Here is an 18,575-nt window from a genome sequence, read left to right on the forward strand (position 1 = left end):
CCAAATATAGCAATTTCTTTCTGTTCCTTTTGTAGAGGGTGCTATACCACTCTGACCCCAGCTCCTTACAACTAGAATTATCTTGTTTTTCTCTTCTGAGTAGGATTTCATCAGAACAACCAAATTTTGGGTTCAGGCTTCAGATGTCTTTGTTCTAGAGGAACTTGTAGAATGGGGGTTTATCTTCAGAATATCTTTGTTTAGGTACCTCATGGTAGGTGTTCTTCTTAAAACACGAATATTATGTGTCATAGACAGTGCATTATTATTATAAGTTACAATTGTAGGGGAAAATGACAGTGGTGCTTCAATGGAGCTTGACAGTCTGCATAGCAGGCACCAGCCATCTGTGCCATGGCAGTACTGTTTGTATTTTAATGTTTAAACATACAGCAAAGATAATTAAGAATAACTATAATTAAAAATGATTACAACAAATTACGTTTCCCTCAGCAGTGATGTGTGCCTCTAACTTGTAAGTTACTTGATGCAGTAACCCTTTGGTAAGGCAGATAGGATAGCTTTGCAATTCCCACCCTGTTTCTTGACAGTTCATAGATTTTTCAAGGGCTTTTATTTTTATTTTTTTTTCCCCCAAATGATGAAAGAATTTTGCATACTGGGCTTCATACACCTATTTGATGCGCAGTAATTATCAGTGAAATTTCATTCTTCATATCAGAATCTTCACTCTTTATTTTTTTCTTTTTCCTGAGACAAGATTAAAAGTAGCATATTTCTCAAGCTATGGAAATAAAATGACAAGAAAAGAACACAAACTCGCACATTTATTTTCATTTTCAAAGAAAAATATTAATATTTGCTCTTGACAAAAAGAAAACAAAATTTGAAACAGAAAGAAACCAACTTTTAGGATAAATTAATGCAGTGTTTGTTGCAAATTCCTATGCCTAAGAATAACAGGCATATTTTGCAGTCCCATTTGTATAAAGCTCTAATTTCCCCCTTTGTGTTTTTTCCTGTGGATTCTCTTGCTGGGTCCTTGGTGTCTGTCCTTATGGAGATGAACATATTTAAAGCACATGAGTTGGGTTAAAGGCAACTTTTCTTAATTCTTTTAATGAACAGAATTTCAGTTTCTGAGCACCCCCTTTAGAAGACATAAATGGACCAAAAAATAAAAGAGAGCAGCTCCTGCAGCTGGCTGTGGAAAGCTCCAATCCTGCTCCAATTCCATGTGCTTAGGCACAAGGTAAGATCCTGCATGGAATTGGATGTGACCAGACCATGGATGCAGGATTAGAAACCAGAAGGTTCCCTGATGTCACTGTAGTGTAGACATAATCTACATTTTCTGTGATATTCCTCTGTCATCATTCCTAATAATTTGTTTTTGGTGCCAAAGGCTTGAAACCAAAGGAATTGGATGTGGCCACACCATGGGTGCAGGCTGAGAAACCAGAAGCTTCCCTGATGTTCCTGAAGTGTAAAATAATCTACATCTTCTGTGAAAATCTACATCTTCTATGAATTTAAATCTTCTATGATGTTCCTCTGCCATCCTTCCTAATAATTTACTATGTCTTCGGTGCCAAAGGCTCGACACAAAAGCTAACAGCAGCATCTGGGAGGCACATTTTCACTTCAGAACTTGAGCTCTGTTCTGGTTCAGCAGGATTTTGGCTTTCCTAGAGAGAATTGGATTGTTCCTTGACTGATTGCATATGAAACTGTTTGTCTGTCTATCCATCACACGTCAGTTTAGATGGAACACTTTTTAGCAACTCATTCAATACCTAGTTTTTCATGATGCAAATATAACTCAGTGTCATAACTACCATGAGGTGACTTGCAATAATTTCAGGAAGATTCCAAAGCGATTTGACAGATGAACAAGCAAAGGGTCAACATTTACTTACACCTACTTGACATTTTTGAGGCAGAATCAGATTGGTGGGTCAAGATACTTTGAATTCCTTAATTGATAAAACAAGAATTTAGAAAAAAAAAAGTAAAAAACAAGAGAAAATTGTTGTCCAGACTACTGCTTATTAAAGACATCTCTGCCTCATTGGCAAATCACCTAAGAAAATTGTTTGGGGTTACCACTTATGCTTACTTTCCAAAAAATGATAATTGCCATTTTGCAGAAACTTTCCTCTGAAATTGCTCCAGAACTTAGCTGTGTTTGACTGGACATTGGTGGTGTGACCTGGTGTAAAAACAGTGATAGATGAATTAAAAGGGACACATCTGTAAACTGAGATTTCCACAGTTGCTTTCCTCTTGCCTTGAAGGTGACAGAGGAGCTGTGCAACCTCAAAGGAAGCACAGCTCTGGAGAGCTGAGCAGTTTCATCACATGCTGGTCACTTAGATTATCAGAATGAAGGGAAATATGTAAGCGGGACATGAATAAAACATTGCAATAATGTGAAGAAGAATCCAAATACTTTTCCAAACCTAATGTTTTATTTACCACTCTAAGTAGTTTAGTGCTGTTCTGGCATGTAATATTTGATGGGTATTATGTTTTATAAAGTTTGCATTGATAAATGTATCTGCCTTTCATACAGGGGAACCACATGTTCTCCTTGCTTGAGAATAATATTACTCTGCAAGGCTGATTACAGCTCTGTTTGAAATTTCAGACTTAAGTGGTGTGGGCCAAACCCGAGCCCTGGTGCAAATCTGCTTGTTCCAATGGAACTCCACCAGAGGAATGTTTGACCCTATGGGTTAATGTAATGAAAAGATAACAGCATACTGTATGATCACATAAATTAAAGATGGGAAATACCAATTAGGTCAGCTAGTCCTTACCCGGGGGACCAATTTAGTGTGTTCCCTACACTCTGCTCTTGAGTGCTTTGCATTGTTTTAAGAAACTCCTGCAATAAAACTCGTGTCTTGGGAGGCTACGTGTTAGTCCATCAGATAGCAAGACTAAAACTTGTTTTTTTTCATCATCCATCTCAATTTTTTAATTCTCAAATTTGTCAAAAGATTTCTGATTCATTCTAAAGAATAGTGTTTTAGTTTTTTGGTTTTTTTCTATTGGCTTTCCACAAGGTAGATCCCACAGTTTTCAGTTATCACTTACCTCAGATTTAGTCAAATAGAATACAGGAGAACTATTATTATTAGTAGTGGTATTAGTATTATTACATTATAATTATTGACATTATTATCATTATTTTAATTATTATTGTTATCATTATTTATCATTATTGTTATTATAAATTGCTCAGGTCAAATACGAATTTTGAAAATAGGTTTTTGTCCTCACTGATGAAAAAGGCATGGAAAAGGACTGCTATTATTTCTGTTGTTTTTTCGTTTTTTGTTTGTGGGTTTTTTGAGAGGAAGACTGGAAGCAGAAATACACAAGCAATTAGGAAAGGTTTTACTTTCATCCCAGATAACTCCAAGTAGCACTGGAGATCCCGGGCTCAGATGAGATAAAACCCAATTTCCAGATGCATCTCCACTGCTGTGTGCTCCTGGCTACAAAGCTAACACAGACATTCCAGCTGTCATGTACCAGAGTGGTGTCAGAATGTGACTCGGGCAGCAAAACTTGGAGTCTGACAGCAGTGAGAGCTTTGCTCCAGTGCCACTGGGTCATCTCACAAATGCCTTGGTCCTGAGTTTGACCTTTCAGTAAAAAAAAAAGGGGTTCCCACTCTCTGAATGGAGCAAATCTCCTTGGTTTTAGCAGAAGAGGCAGGCTTTGATCCAGAGTGTGCCAAGCAGATTCAGGAGTTGTTTAGAAATTGAACAATTTTGTTAATTTTGTCTTGTGCTGCCACAGTACTTCTGGTCCAAGGCAGACTTCAAAAATTTGCTCTGGACTACCTGTCTTTTCTCACACAATAGGTAATTAACTTTGGGGTCTTTTATTTCAGAGTTCATATTGTATCAGGTTGAGTATTTTGATCAGGTAGCACAGTGCCTGCTAATGTGAATAATTCATAATTTCGAGGGGGACAGGGGGGCACTCATACAGCCCAACTTTGATCCCTAATTGTTAAATTATTTGGTTTAGATGAGGAGCCTAATTTCACAAAAAATCCTAGTACAGGCAGTGTAATGTCAAAGACAACTTCAGAAACCAATTTTAAACTAATCTAAGTTTTCTTTTGCTGAGGTTTGCCCCCAGAGGATTCTGCTTTTGCCACAAGTCAGGCCCCCTAAGAGAGATACCTTGAATAATTTCCTTGCTTACATGCCTTTTTGAAATGGTAGAAGAAGGTGCTGAGATACATGTAGTAAGTCCTTTAATGATAATGGTAGCAGTAACTATAGAAAAGCTTTTTAAAATGCATATCTATCTGAAAATACAGATCTGAAATGACTGAAAAACAGAAAGAATGGAGAAAAGTGAGGAAAATAGAAGATGGGCTGAAAAATAGAAAAGAACAGTACCTGAAAAGGATCCAAGTGAAATCAATTAGGGTAACTGAAAGAACTTAGAAGCACTGGAATCCTAAAGTTAACATAATATTAATATTAACTTTAATTTTTCAATGCCCACAACATCAGAAATCAAAGTATATTAATACTACTAGTTATGTATTGCTTAAAAAGCACACAGTGAGTTTTCCTTGATTCATGAGCTCTTTGTGCAGGACTGTCACTAGCCAGAAGCCACATTATCACTGAAAGTAATAGAACTTTCTCTTTTTTTTCCTCTCTCTTTTTTAACTGAATTAATTGAAGGAAGAATTACAGTTTTAGAACCACTGTTGCAATGGCTGTTGGGCACAATAACAGGCAGCCAGTCAGGTTGTGGTCTGTGCTAAGTTTTGCTCAGGTGTGACAGAGCTGTTGTTTACATCTCCCTAGATCCCAGGATTTTAAGGTTAAACTGTTAAATTAAGAAATAAATTATTTAATTATTTAGTTAAATTATTTTTACTTACAACTAAATTATTTTTACTTTTAACTTAATAACTAACGAATTGTGGCTTGCAGTGTGGAGTTTTTAATCTAATTATGCAATATTACCTAAACTTACGAGGGAGAAGGTGAAGAAGAATTATTAGTTTTTGCCTTGAAATTCTGTTTTTTTAAATATATATTACTATATTTTAAAACTTTAAACTGTTAAGTTTTCTATTATGTGATATTATACACTTCTGTTTAAACTATATACTTATAATCTTAGTTCTATAATTTAATTTTTGGAAGTCTTCTCCATGGTTTTAGGTCAAATGCAGTGTTCGCTTGGGGGTCAGTGTTTGTTAGTACAGAAAACCTAAAATTTTCAGTAACCAGGGTTCTAACAACACGGCATCTCTTTTTTGGAACAACACAACTCCCTAACAGGTTTTACAGTTGTTTTACAGCCTTTCTTTTTGTTGTTGTTGTCACCTCTGTGTCACAGGATGGCTCTCAGCCTGTGCAAAGGGCCAAGTTAATTTAATTTATGTAAGATGTATACATTGAGAAGTGAGAACATGGAGTTTAAAAATGACCAACATTGCTTCAGACAGAGTGCCAACATCCTTAAATTGCCTCCCTTTTAGATCTACATTCATGAGAGGAGAAAAACAGAGGGTGGCACTTTGCATGCTGTTTCACACATTCTAATAATGCACCATACACTCTTAGTTTTGCAGAAAACACCTGCTGTATTTCCATATAAAAAGTTAATAAGAAAGATAAGATGTAATGAAACACAGGAAAGAATAGAAAGTCTAAAGATAAATCTTATTTATAGCAGACCTCCTTGAATAACTATGTTAGGTTTTAGTCAGGTCAATGGCCAAGCTCAAATACACAATAAAAAATTATCTTGGGTCACCTTAAATTAAAAATGGCCAATTTTCCTTCAACATTCTGAAAAGCTAAACCAAATTATTTCAGTTCAAATTAAATGTGTCATTCAGATTGAAACAAAAGGTTTTGTTTAGCTTCTTGACTTCCATTGACTTTGTTAAAGCATAGAAATATTTAAAATACAAAGCTTGTACATTTGTAGGTCAAACTAAATCTAGATTAATATGGGAATGTCTCTCATTTCATAGGTACTGGAAAAAAAGATTTCCAACTTTCTTTTCATAATTTCTTACAAAAAATTACCTGGAAGTGTCAAACCCTTGTTGACCCAAAAAATTCTTTTTTCCTTTTCTTTTTGAATGTGTTTTTCAGCTGAAAGACTTAGAAGGAACATGGCCAGTTCAATGTCATGCATGTATTCAGCAGTCTGAATACAAAACACAGACAATAACTATAAAGATGTTTATGCATAGGCATTTATGCCACAATTTCAAGGATCTATTGATTATCATTTAGCTTTCACAAAGCTTGAGAACAAAAGATGTTTTCAAAGAAAATCTCTGCCTAATCAAAAACCTGAATGAACACACCTAAGCTTATTATCCTTCATATGGAACTTCAGGAAGTAATCACCAAACAAAATAGTTTCTTCAGAGCATAAGATTTGTATAAAGTTCAAAAGGAATGACTGAAAATACTGATGGCATGTATCCATAGATTTTATCATGCCTGCATGCTTTGGTTTCTTTTAAAATTTTTGAGATTTTAATATTCTTGAAAAACACTAGAACCCATTTCCTTGTCCTCAACCATGAACTATGCCATATGGAATGGTTCCACGTCCTTGTGGGTCAAGCAATCTTGTGGGGGACCCTCTGCAAGGAAGACAAACTTCCCAGACAGCTCCTGGTTTTGGGATCTACCAGGGAAGTTGACAGATACTTGATTCTAATCCAAACATACCCAAGGAGTTATTTTCCTCTAATGAGTTTCTCAAAAGTCTCTAACATGGGACCCTTGACAAGTTTGCATGTCAGGGAGCTCCAAAAGCTGGTAAGCAAATGCTGACTGATGATAGATTCCTGGTGTGCAGGAGACTGATTCCTGAGCTCTGGAGCTCTCTTCCTCATTTTGCCCTATCACTTTTTCTTTGCCATCCCCTGTAAAACCAGTTTCTCTGTGTTGACAGGCTAGAACTCAATGTATGAAATCAAATAATTTGGTTTGCACTCATTTTCAGTAGCTTACTGTAACTTTGTGTGATTTGACCTTTGTCTTCTTTGCTCATTTGATTTAAAAATGCAGTGCTTTCTTTTTACCCATCTTTAAATTTTATGATAAAATGTTTAATATTTCCATAGGCTCTGAGACTGCTGCGTGTTGCACAGATCATATTACTGCTCAAATGAAAACCATGAGTGAGAAAGCTCAGAGCTGAGGAAAAGGCTGATTTCTTGTTTTTCTTTAGTTCCTACAAACCTTAGTTATTGACAAAAACTTCCTTGTATACAAAAGCACAAGGGGGCAGCATTACATTAAAATAAATTGTTGCACTCTGTGTGTGTGTGTGTTAGTGTGTGTGTCTCTGTGTGTGTACTGAACAATAATCATGTAGGTAATGCTAAGGTTGCAGAAAAAAAATTGCTATTTGAGTTTGTTCAGAATGCCTTATTAGTTTACTTGTCCTGATGGCATTGGTAAGCTAGAGGAAAAAAAAATTTCTGAGGCTGTGGAGAGTTTTTTACTTACTTTCTCGTGTGTGGCAGATCCTTCATGCATCTTCCTTGGCCTGCTTTCCCACATCAATAAGTATTTATTTGTGTTTTAAGGGGCATCACAGCTTTTCAGAAGACTTTCTTTCATGACTCTCTGGCATGAATAACAGCCCCTTGCTCCCTCATCAATACAGGACAGGGCTCTGGACTGCAAAGGATTTCTGCCAACCTTGGGAACTTTCAAAATTGATCACGAAGAACCTATTTGGAAAAGACCAGTTGAAATGGCTCGTTCTGTTGTGGCAATGTTTGTATTAACACTCTGAACAGCTGGCTTGATATAGGTTCTTTAAAATGTGGTTTTGGGTGGAAATACTTTATTGTAGAAGCTTGCCTTCAAAGAGCAAGAGTGTTTGTGATGACTTTGCAAGGATCTGGTCATGTCCACAGTGTTCTCTCTCCTTTCCTGTCATTCATTACACGGGAGTGACAGGAATTTTCTTTTTTTCCTGATTTTGAGTAATTGAAATTACTATCATTGAAATTATTATTGAAATCATTATCATTGAAATGATTTTCCTGATTTTGAGTAGTTGAAATCCCCAGTGTCTTTTTGCTTGAAATTAATTATCTGCACCACTTTCTGAAGCCTGAATTCTGCCTCTGTAGATCTGTCACTTTCAGTTTAAATTGACTGCAAGGTCTGACTGATCTTTGCTGGATGGGTCACTTTGGTGCTATGCATCAAAATGCAATCTAGTAATTTTTTTTCCAGGAGGTGTAGTGGCAAGGATGGCTAATTAAAGTGGTTCTAGAAGGGTTCAAAACATCTGAAATATGAAAGTGTATTTTTTGGTTTTTGACTCAGTTTTGGAAAAGAGGAGTTGTGCCCTTAGAGACAGGTCTAAATGCCAGTTGAAAGAATGGCATCATTGTTTAGGGGAAGGTGTCAGTATTTGGTTGCAAAGATCTAACTCCAGCTATAATTTAGGTTTTGTCTCTAGGGATGCAAATATTTTCCATATTATTTGGCATCACCTTCTGGAGGCACTGCAGGGAGCATTGTGTAATTCCACTTGTGTGAATGACTGCTTCCACCTGTGTGAATATCTCCACACATCATTCTCACAGTCTTTTATATAATTCAGTTCTGGAAAGGAGAGTTAAAAAGGGCTGGCTCTCTAGAGGCTGAGACCCCCTCACCAGGTATTCAGTTTCCTGGGGTTGTCTCAGAAGATTAACAGAAATTAATGCACTGCATAATTTTAAAACTAAAAAATTGGTGTCTGGCTGTTGGCCACATCAGTAACCACAAATGGCATTAATCTTTGACAATTGTCACTCCTCCATCTAAGGAATTGACTGCTGCTTCATTTCCCTGCCAGAAAGGCCTGAGTAGTTTATAAAATGGGGACTTCAGGACTGAACTGTATAAAATTGAAAGGTTGGTAAGAACATTTTTTAAAATTTATAATTTTTTTTCTCTCAGTATGCTCAGAACGTAGAAAGATGAGGAAGGACCCTGTTTTAAGAAGGAAAATTTATGATAGTAACTTCAGGGTAGAAATATTAGAGAGAAGACTTTTATTGCCCTTTGTATTCCAGTTCTTTCCTTAAGTGAAAAATAAACATTTATTTTCAAGTCAAATGAATGGGTCATGTCACTCAGTTTGAGTTCTGTCACCATGGAGCTATTATAAGTAATCTGACAATGAACTTTGGGTCTAGAAATGGTTTTAAAACTATAAAAATGTTTCCTTTCCTTCCAAGAAACTTTCATCTTTGTATTTCACTCTTTCAGCTGTGTTTTTGACCTGTTACTATGTTAAGTTTAGCCTTATGTAATTGGAATATTTTCCCCTGACTTTTGTGCTTGGCAACTGTGAGATCCTCTCAAAGCACTTTTCTTTTTTCCCTCATTTTTTAAAATGCTATCCTCCTTCCCACAGTTTTGGAAATCTAGTTACCTTATTGTAGTTGTCTTGACTTCACAAAACAAACAACTGTATGGAAGGCCATTTTGGAGAATTTATCTCTTTTTTTCTATAAAAGACCATAACAATTGATACAATCCGCCCCTGTTTTTCACCTGGGTCAATAGGTGTTGAGGTTATTGAGTCTTTTAGTCATATCAGATCATCAAAGAGATAGCTTTTCTTCCTCCAGAGAGATTATTTGTGTGTCTCTTACCAATCACATCTGCTTCTATAAGACATGGTTTATATCTCTGTGTGCTGGTATCTTCTATCTGGAGATTTGAACAGGAGTTTTATTTCTGTCTCTGAATCTCCCTTCTCCCCCAAAAGGTTTATTCTGATACGAAGCAGTTTTTCAATCTAGTGACACGAGTCAGCACACACCTTGTGTTGTGCTGCTTGCACAGCAGGCTCACCCTTGCTGGAGTGCCTGGGCCTCCTCTCCTCTTTCCATGGTCACATCCTGGTGAAATCCAGCTTTAATTACCTGCCACAATAAAATTATAAAGAACTATTAAGAAAAGAAAAAAGTTGCAGAGAGAATTATTTGTAGCCAAAAAAAAGGAACCCAGTTGTAGTCCAAGAATTGTTTGATAATTTTGTTTTAGTCATTTATTTTGATTGTTTTTCCATGATATTGTCCTACATTTGATTCAGGTAAAGTAGTATTCCATCTGCACCAAGTACTGCCCCATTTGGAGCTGTTAACTGAGATAAATAAGTAGGGTTAGCCTGAGATTTAGGACACCATATCAATACCAACCATTGAAACTCCTTTGGCTATACATGTGGCAGAAAAGCCAGACAGTTAAAAGTAAGGACGAGTTATTTTGGTCAGTTTTGCCAACAAAAGCAATTTGCTTGTTTTTAATAGGAAACCAGATAGCAACTTTTCACTTGGACACTTAAGGCATCCTGCAAGTTTGGGGTTTTTTAAGGACTGGGTTGGACTGCTTCAATTCTATCTCTAAAAATGAACTCAACATCAAGATTTAATTTACAGTTTGTTTCTTTGACTTCCTTCCACTCAACCAATATATGCTCAATAATGAATTGTTTAAAATCAACAGCCACTATCACCTTTCCCTGGTTTATGGTCATTTTGTACCTCTTATAAGCTGAAGGCAAAGGGGGGGGATGCCATTCTCAAACACATAGATTCTGAAAATACCTCAATATTAGGGTGAAGCAACTCATGAAAATCTTGATTTTATAAAAAAGTGGTCTTTTCCAGCTGAAAAAACCCCAAGATTGTTGCTCTTGGTTGGCTGGCTGCTCACACAGTGCACTCAGGCTGCAGTGGAGTTGAGTGCCAGGGAAAGCCACATTCTCCCAGCCACTGTAAGTGGCCAGAGCCAGATGCTCTTTGAGCAATTCCAGGGAAGTTATACAGTGATCAGTGTAGAGTGACATGTGTCTCTAACTGCCATGTTATACATAAAACTAGCACCCTCTTGATAAATTAGGAGGCATCTTTTTCCATTGATATTCCTCTTGTAAGTAGCATGACATAACATTCTGGACGGTCCAAAGGCTACTTAAACCTTACATGCTACTTGCAGGCAGCTTTTCTAATTTTATTGTATTTTTATGGTGAGATTTATAATAAATAGGCTTATTCTCTAAGTAAAAATACAAAACAAAAGCATGAACTATTAGGTTCTCAGTAAGGTTTGTGGTGTAAAGGAAGAGTAAATAGCATTTGCCTTCTGCCTATAACTGAGAATAGAGGTAAAGAATTGATCTATTATTCAGAGGTGCTGCCCTTTGTAATTCCCATTGACTTTGGGCTACATATCCAGGTGCTTAAGTGAGATAAATTTTTAACATGCGAAGGTGGAAGTGATGCTTTGGCATAGGGTCCCAATTTTTCCCTGCAATTTCTCCCTTTTCAAGTTTTAATTTTATTTTTTAGTTGATTGCTTTTACCAAACTTAACAGAGTATTAAAATCTTAATGTAATATTTTGCTACACTTTTTTTTTTCCTTTTGAAATTAATGTTTATACTAGATTTGTTCCTCAGGTCCTTTCAGCTTCCGTAAAGGAGACATGAGTATTAGGGAAAAATGGGTAATATTGCTATGTGTGAAATTCAATTTATTCTCTCTTCTAAGTATTGAACAAAACGCAAATCTAATTAATGAGAAAAGGATGATTTGTATAAACTTGTGCTCTTTAGGGGTTTTAAGAGAAGCCAGTGGGCTAAATATCTGTGTGGAAATGCGCAGGCATTTTTAGCTTGGGTGTGTTATTCAACTGTATAGTGCAAGTTTCTGATCTAGAAAGTCGTTCTGGTTCAAATATGTAGGAAAAAAGTCCTGAACAATGCAGAGAAGAGCTTCCTTGGCCCAGGCTGAGTGAGCCATGGGCATTTTTGGGGTAATCTTGTTGGGGATTGTGTATGGGGAATCTTGTTTTCTGAATCCAGCTCCAAGAGCAGAGGTGTTTAAGGGCTTGTGAGTTCAGAATTAGGAACTGAAAGAATTCCCTCTTCACAGACACACAATTCAAACCTAGTGATGATCAACCTAGTGCTTTCCCATGTGTAAAAATGGATAACTCTTCCTTCAGAGAATGATATCAAATGCTTTCTGAAGAAGAAACAGCTCTGTAAGACATTCTGCTATCAGAGAAATGGATGATTTACCAGTAAAAATAGTTATTTACCTGAACTAAAGAGGGAAGGAGATAAGTGGGCATGGATAAGGAAGGCAGACATAGAATTTGTCATAGGAACAGAGTTTTAAACACATATGAAGGGAACAACTACTCCCTTCCCTTAAATTTGCATGGAGCATACACAGGATAGTAGTTTATTTGTTTCTCCTCTCCTAAACTTAAGAAGAAAACTCTGTACTTTCTTCTACCTCCAGTTGTTCTGCATTTGTTCCTCTTTGGCCACAGACATGACTGGACTTATTCTATTAATGGAAATCCTGTTTGAGGAAGTTGATGCTGCTCAAGTGTGTTAGTCCCCTGTGCTAGACCCTTAAAAGCATGGAATTACCAGATTCAGAGACACCTCTTAACCTCCCCTCACACCCACACAGCACGTCTCTATTGACAGTGACAGATACTGCATCTTAATAGGGAACCTACTTCAGCCTCCAGCAGAGAAGGAAGCACTCTACTCATTAATCTCCTTCAGAGTATAGTCTGAACCCTTATTTACAGCCTCAGCAACATTAGCAAGCGTTCTGTGTTGACATATGCACACAGGTTAGGCGTGTCAGACGGGATGAGCTTCTGGGGGAAGCTGATGTTTTAATGAAGGCTTTGCCTCCTCCCCGTCACGGGGCAGCGCTGCCGGCTCTGCCGCTCGCCATCTGCAAAGCAGCATCCCAACGGCATTCCTCATCAATCCCAGCCCACCCCCTGCAACACAGCACCAAACTGTGCTGGTGGAAGGCTTCAGTCAGCTTCTGCTTTCTGTGGTAGTGGACAAGACATGAAAACCTGGAAAAGAGCAGGTGTCTATACAAAATATTCTCTGTTTTGTGATCGGCGTTTGGGCCCTTCCACTTATATTTGATGGGAAGCACTGCTTTTCTCCACTTGCCAAGACAGGAAAAAAATACCCCAAAAAACTATTTAAAAATAATTTATTTATTAAAAATAATTTCAGATTGTATGAATCACTCTGTTGTCTCATGAAAACCTGATCTGGGCAAAACCAGTGCAAAGTCTTGAATGTTCTGCATTTGAAATCATTATGTGGCAGATGTACTCAGAAAATTGGATAAGCAAATAGCTCTGTGTTTTTTAACACCTACATTTCAGAGTGCTGGGAAAAGTCTAGGTGTTAGTTGAAAGCTTATCATATTCTAAAAATGTAATACTGTCAATGCTACAAAAGGGCCTGTTTGTTTTGAGCTGGTTATCTGTGCTAAGGATTAGGAATCAGTTATTTTGGTAGGGCTTAAAGGAAACTGAGGGATGCTCTGGAAGAGAAAGGTAATGTTTAATTTAAAAACAAATATTGCTCATGGTATTAGAGGGATACTGTACACTAGAAATTTGATGCCAGTAACCAAAATCAAAAAAGCACTGTGGCTGGTGCATGAGAGTAGAAAGTCTCATTTCTGGCAAGGTCTTCTCCTTGCAGTGATACCTCCAGGAGCACATCTGGGAGTGTGCCAGCTCAGGGTGGATCAGCTTTTAGAGGACATCTCTAATATGGTTTTCCTGCTACAGCTTCCTAGAACCCATCCAGGCTGATGGGTTTGGAGGGTGAGGCATTGGGCTTGTCTGAGCACCGCTGTGTAAAAGCACCTGGAGATGTTCTGGCACCAAAGGAGATCTGGGTGAGGCATTGTGCTTCAGAGAGTTATACAGGTGAGTGGCTGGCCATGCAACAACGTTCTGCCTGTGTTCTCATGTTAACTACAGGAATTTAAAAGGACATCTGGAGGCTTGATTCCTCCTATTATGTCCTGTCTTGCCAATAATATTGACTAGCTAAGCTCTTCTCACAAGAAATAGTACTAGTTTCTTTAACAGGATGGGGACAGACCCGAGGGAGAATGCAAAGTAACCTGTATGTCACTCTTACATATGGGGCCATATATTCTGAACTCGGGACTCTTTGTCTTGCTATCCTTTATATTAACCCATTTAATTTAATACAGATGGGTCTCTATCTCTTCCTGTTAAATTCACTTGACCCTTCCTTGCTCACCTATATAAATTCCAGTATAGATTTTTTTTGAGGGATATCATCTGAAATGTTTTATTCATGGTACAAAATCATACATTAGTATCACTGTGTCTGATCCTTTGAATAATGATTGCTTGAAAACATGCTTTTTATCTGATCAAATGCTTAGCAACTCCATATTGGATAAGGGTTATGGGCCATTAGGCACTAGATACAAGACATCCCTTAAAATGTAGGAGGATAGTCACTGTAACTTCTTCAAATTTATCTTAAATTTTCTCTAATACTTCATTAACTGGATTAGGGTCACCTGCTGTGTTTTACGCCATTATTCTGTATTGTTCCAATAGCCTGCATGGAATGAACACAAGATTTATCAATAATCTTAATTAGCAAGCAGTAATAAAGTAACTCAGGGACGCAGCAGCTCACCACATTTGCTTCTATGCCCCTGTAATTTTTCTGAAAACAATTATTACAACTGAGATATATGAAAGCAGATTTCAAAGAATGTGCTCAGCAAAGGGTCTGAAGGAGAAGCAAGGTTTTCAGATGAGACAAGGATTATTTATATTGGACACAAAACTCCCACGAGGTCTTGCTGCCATGGCCCCTCTTGCAGACAGAGGCTGTTTGGAATTCATTCTCTTTGCCTTCACCACAAGTGCAGATGGTGGTGTGTAGTATCAGCAGCTTCATTCTGCAGGGAATGATTAATCAAATGCAAAAGTCACAGAGATTGGTATTTATATTGTTGGTATTTAACAAGACTTAGATATTAGGGAGCCAAAGAATGCACTTTTCCTATGAGTTGCTCTTTAGCTCTAAATTTTTTTTGAAACATTGGTGGTCATTCAGAGCACCAAAAGAGAGATGCTTGCTTCCATTCTGGTAGCATTATCACAACCTAAGCATCCTGAAAAGAATGGAAGGCCCATATGAAAAAAAAAGAATTCTGCATTGCCAGTAAATCTTCTTTTCAGGGGCCCTGTGGCAGTGAATAAGCTCTTGGGACACTGAGGCATAGGAGAGAGGAATAAAATTGCAGACCCACAGTGCTGTGGAGTTTGGACAGGATAAAAGTCCTTGGGGGACCACAGGGGAGGGATCTCTGAAAAGGGACAAGCCTGCTTGGTGATTTTGAAAACATTTAAGATGTTCAGGGTAGCTTCAAAGTCATGTCAAATGCCACGGAAATGAGGCCTGTTGTGATGTTTGAGTAATCCTGACAGGGTAACCAGCCCTGAGAGCAACCCCATCCTGCTTTTGGGACAACGCACCACATTCTGTGCCACCCTTAGCCCACAGGTCTTGTGGACTGTATCCAGGGCTTGGAGGCTGCCTTGGAATATCATATCTAAGGTGATGCAGACCCCAAGACAGCATCTGGGGCTGTGCCTTCCTCAGAGCTGTTTCTGGAGCAGACAGCAGCTACTTTATATTTGCCTAGTCAATCTCTTTAAAATGTAGTACTGATGGCAATGAACCAGTCACATTGCGGAAAATATACCCTTAAAAATCATATTTGACTGCAAAACTGCTCAGCATTGATCAAACCTTGTCATGTTTGTCTTTGTCATGCTCTCCTCATACACCTTAACTTCTGCCTCCTTACTTGTAATTTTTTGAGAAATGGCATTATGTTAGCTAGTAAAAATTATGCTTCTTCTATGAGATATGAGCTTATTTATTTGATGCACAATAGGTAATCCATAGCTGCACGTTTATAAGCACCTCCAGGGGTAGAATACCTGGCCTTTGCTATTCTAGACCTACAAATGCACACACGGACACTCTTTTGCATAGACACACAAAAAAACCCCAATGTACTGATTTACTGACCCACTCTGTGAGTGCGTTCAATGGTTTTGGTTTCATGGTTTTAATCCTCTGCTGTTGGCAGGAAATGCAGAGTGAAGGAAGCAAAGACCTGAGCACAGCATTTGGTGCCCTCTCCAACTCCCAGGACGTGACCTCCAGAATCTGCTGCTGAACAACACAGAAATCACAGAAAAGGGAACTGGCTCTGCCACTTCAGAACCAGCACAGGATTTGCAAGGCAAGCTTTAGTATCTGTTAAAAAAAAAAACACCTAGCAGAGGTACTTGGACACTGACAGCTCGTTTCTAGTCAGCATCCCACAGCAGAGAATTATTACATCTCACGATTATTTTTTATTTACATACACGGCAGCTTGACAAAATGAGGTTGATGCTTTCTCCACTTTTTAGTTTCCAGCTGACTATCATTTTCTTTTAAGATTAAGCAAGTAATTTATTGAACTGTAGCATCAAGTATTTATTAGGAAATTGCTGGGTAATTTTAACTGTATCTTTTTTTAAAACATAAATCTGCATCCAAGGCCTCCAGTAACTTTGTGCGACTCTGCACCATTAATTTCTTCCAGAGTGACATTCTGATATGAGCTGAACAGATGGAATTGCAGGATTGTTCTAGCAAATTTATCATAAAAAATGCATCCGACACCTGTGTAATTTGCCTAATCATTTTCCTAATAAGCTCCCACCATTAATTATGCACGATTTCCACAATGCAATCAAGATAAAAGTAAATCTGATGACTTAATACCCTTCAAAATAATTGGTTCACCCAACACAAGGCCTCCTTTGCTTTCCATAGCCATTCCAGTTAATTAGAAAAAGGGTGCACCCTGTAGGAGTCAGCAGAATGGAGGCTGAGCTCATGGTGGGAGGCAGGCCTGCTGGTTTTTTGGGCAGGAGTCAAGGATATTAACTCATGAAAGAGAGGAAGGGCCCCCCCGCCTCCCATTGCTGCCTCTCCCCCCCTGCCCACCCCACCCAGCAGCAAACAGATGCGATTAGTGTTCTTCAGCCATCAGAAAACTGACTGCAGGACTCCCAGGGTCTAATGAGAATCAACTTTTCGGCGGCTGCTGTCTTGTGGTGCAGCCCACCTGTCACATCATTAGGTGCAGCATGTGCCTGGAATTCACTTTGCTAAATGAGATTTACAGGCCCCAGTGAAACCCATCCTGCAGCATTCCTGCTTCAATTAGCTAAAGATTAATTGTCTGAGAAAGGGAATGAAAGTTTTACTTCAACTGACCTGAAAATGGTGGGAGGGGGAGAGAGAGGGGGGAGCCAGGGAGGGGGGCAGAAAGTATGGCTCAGGTATTCCACATAGGCCTCAGGCAGCGTGGAAAAACGTGATAATTTAAAGGTGCTGCAAATTTCCTACACCTCGTCTGGATGAGTGAAATTAACTAGCACTAAAAGCTGTCAAATTAAAGGTTGACTTCCAGATATTAGCACCTTAAATGTCACCGAATATTCTCAGTCTCTCCCCTCCCCACCCTCCCTCCTTTCTCTCTCTCGGCCTCTCTCTCCCCCTGCCCTCTCCATCATTCCTCCCCCATCTTTTTTTTTCCTTTTTTTTTTTTTTTTTGGCAAACAGGCATCTCAGCACACCTGCACGTGCACACAAACATTATCCTGCTGCTGTTCCTGCTAACTGCCTGTGCGTGCTCAGGCCAGCGTCGCTCGGCATAAACCTCAGACGTAACCATGGCTACAGAACAACTGGCAATTACAAAATTTCCTCCATTTTTTAATGTTACACTAATTATGTTTGAATGTGTTTTAATGAAGAAAGGAATCGAGGAGATGAAACAGTGTTCTCTGCATGAGGAAGAGTGGGGGTGAGAGCCTGTGTCTCCTGTCTGTGGCAGCCTGGAATTCAAGCCCAGGGAAGGTGCAGAGCATCTTGAAATCAGGTGGTGTGCCTACAAGTACGTGGTGCTTGCACCAGCACGTGAAAATACGTGGATTAAAATTTAGAATCCCAACAATAACAACAAAAAAAGGCCAGGCCTGCTCGTAACATTGGGGAGAACAAATCGCATCTTAAATTGAACCTTATTTCAAGACTAAAAGATGGCTGCTTGTTCTGCAGCGCCATTGCTTGGGATATCCTGCTAGCCGAAGGTGAAGCTCCAAATCTTAAGCTGGTTTTGAAGAATCATACAATTATAGAATGCTTTCCGTTGGAAAGGACTTTGAAAACCACCCAGTTCCAACCCCCTTGTCATGGGCAGGGACAGCTTCCACTAGACCAGGTTGCTCAAATCCATATCCAGCCTGGTCTTGACCATGCACTTCCAAGCATGTGACATCCACAGGTTCTTTGGGCAACCTGTTCCAGTGCTTGACCACTCTCTGTGGAAAAACTTCTTCCTTAGCTTTTGTTCAGTTATGATTTTGTGTGAGAAATGCTTTTCTTTTGTTCTCCATGGTATGAAATATATGGAGTGTGTGAGGTGATTTCCATGCTTGTACCATGTGTAAAATGTTTTAAAAAAATTGTTATTACCTATTGTGCTCTCAGCACAATGGTAACAATGGTCTGGCATGTCTGCTTGTGCTCCATCTCTGGCTGTGTATTATCCAAAATTCTAGGTCATGTCAAAAAAATTGACTGAGGCCAGTAAGCCCTTGCACATGG

At 38.6% G+C, this 18,575-nt stretch overlaps 1 long non-coding RNA gene across 1 annotated transcript in view; it reads left to right on the top strand.

Annotated features, from left to right (window-relative positions):
- Positions 1-16,265, top strand: part of LOC141728938 (uncharacterized) — a 56,777-nt gene extending 40,512 nt beyond the window's left edge. The window contains exons 2-3 of the long non-coding RNA XR_012580195.1: positions 13,631-13,771; positions 15,997-16,265. This is a non-coding gene — a long non-coding RNA (uncharacterized LOC141728938). The remainder of the gene's footprint in view (positions 1-13,630; positions 13,772-15,996) is intronic.
- Positions 16,266-18,575: the final 2,310 nt, after the last annotated feature.

This window comes from Zonotrichia albicollis, chromosome 4, assembly GCF_047830755.1.
Source record: "Zonotrichia albicollis isolate bZonAlb1 chromosome 4, bZonAlb1.hap1, whole genome shotgun sequence".
Taxonomy (NCBI): Eukaryota; Metazoa; Chordata; class Aves; order Passeriformes; family Passerellidae; genus Zonotrichia; species Zonotrichia albicollis.